Below are 2,095 nucleotides of genomic sequence, written 5' to 3'. Positions count from 1 at the left end.
TGAATAAACAGACAAATAAATATGACCACAATTAAAATGGTATGGTTGTAAAGAATACATTGAACAGTTACATGGTTCTTGATCACCATAAACAACTAATATATGATATAAGTAACAGTATGTGCTGTGCCTTTAACTGACTGATGGCAGCGTACTTTGTTCACAGCATCATCGTCACAGGTGAGGACTGCACTGTGCTTTTTTCTTCAGGTCGGCTCCGACATCTCTAGGGATAGGCGTTTTTCTACTCCTATACCCTTAGGGAACCATGCCCCTATATGCGGTCTGTTGCCAAGAGAAACCAAAATCTGTAATGCAGGCCTACCTACACATATAGAAGGATGGAACAGAATTAAAAGCCTAGAAATAAACCCATCTCTCTAAGGTCATTGGATGTTTGACATGGGTGGAAAACATGGACATGGGTACAGGAGAGTCCTTTGAACAGAGGGTGCTAGCAAAATGACTATCATCTGTAGGGGAATGAGATTCGACCCTGAACTCATACCACATAAAGGTGAACTTGAAATTTATTCGAGCCTGAAAATTCAAACCTCTAGAAGACAGCACGTGGATGAATCTTCAAGCCCTTGTATTTAGCAAAGAGTTCTTCGATCTGGCATCAAACAATAATCGATGAAAAAGATAAATGAGATTGCCTCAAGATTCATCCTTTTTGGCATTAAAAGAATCTATCCAGGAAGTGACAAGACAACCTACAGAAAGGGAAGAATTTCACCTTATAGATCTAATGGAAGTGTCATTCAACAAAGAACTCTTACAACTCTTAGACAAAAAGACAAACTAAACTTCTAAAATGTACCAGAATACACCCTTCTCTAGAAAAGAGAAAATTTTCAATAGGCCCAAGAAAGGATGTTAGGTATCATGAGTCATGATGGAAATGCAAATGAAAACTACAACGCCATACTCCCCCTTCATACAACCCAGAATTGCTATAATCCAGAAAGCCCATCATGACGAATGTCATTTATGGAGAAAAAATTAAAGCCCTTAAACCATGTCAAAATGTAAAACACGGTGGCCTATGTGCACAAGTTTTCAACTCCAACCACTGAAAATGTTCTTGTCTGGTTCAATGAATTCACTCCTTGATATATATCTCCCAAAATAGAAAACAGGCATTTAATGCTTTAAAAGTGAATTTCTTCAGCATCATTGTTCAAAGAAGCAAGTATGTATAAACGATTCAGAGGTCCATCTTAATTTGTAGTACAAATGAATAAAGTGATTCTGTAATTGTTACAGCAGAATTCTTTAGAATGGTACTTAGAAACAGATTTAATTACTTAAACGTATTACCTCTTGGCACATACCTTTTGGTGGTGGCAAAAGACACATTTACAAATAGAACCAAATATACTTGCTTCCTTTAAGATAAATTGAATAAATCTATGTCCCATACTTTGTGCTTCATTACTTTATCTTATTTGGATATCTTGAGATTTTCAGTGAGTATGTATCACTTTACTAACCAAGCAAAAATTTCAAGTTTCAAATTATTAAAAACACAGGAAAAATTATCTATATATGTATATGTATATAAATACCTATATATAGATAGATATAGGCACATAGATATACACACAATGTCAATGCAATAACTGTTAATGTTTTACCTATAAACCATTTATTTGTACCTAGATTTGTTAGAACTGAGATTTCAAAGTGCATTTATACGTGCCCTACTTTCTTGACACAATTGTAACAGAAAACATAACTTTATTTCTGTGAATCCAGTAAATACATTTCATGATAACAAGTCCATTTAATCAAATCAAGTCTTAAGACAATCAAATATTAAAAACCAGCAATAACATCCAAAGAAACAAAATGTCTTACCTGTTTAGAAGTTAATCCAAGTCAAAGGATCCACTGGCCGTCGAAGGTAGGATTTTAGATTCTGATAGTGACTCAAACAGGTGAGCCTCCTCCCTGCTCAACGGAGGAAAGGAAACAACTCCACAAAACAGTGCAAAGAAGGCAGCCCTCAAGGATTCAAAGGATTGCTCCCAGAAACAAAGATTACAGACCTTCCTGACACAGGCTGTCAGGATGGCGGAGTGCACAGGGT

The 2,095-nt window shown here is 36.0% G+C and overlaps 1 long non-coding RNA gene across 1 annotated transcript; it reads right to left on the bottom strand.

Annotated features, from left to right (window-relative positions):
* Positions 1-240: 240 nt before the first annotated feature.
* Positions 241-1,957, bottom strand: LOC111735732. Its single transcript, XR_002778943.1, has 3 exons — positions 1,864-1,957; positions 555-716; positions 241-285 (listed from the first exon to the last, which is right to left on the bottom strand). It is a non-coding gene; the product is annotated as an uncharacterized LOC111735732 (long non-coding RNA).
* Between the last annotated feature and the right edge of the window lie 138 nt (positions 1,958-2,095).

Source organism: Pteropus vampyrus, unplaced genomic scaffold (assembly GCF_000151845.1).
Source record: "Pteropus vampyrus isolate Shadow unplaced genomic scaffold, Pvam_2.0 Scaffold1000006014, whole genome shotgun sequence".
In the NCBI taxonomy this organism is placed as follows: Eukaryota; Metazoa; Chordata; class Mammalia; order Chiroptera; family Pteropodidae; genus Pteropus; species Pteropus vampyrus.
This window is presented reverse-complemented; position numbering and strand designations above follow the sequence as displayed.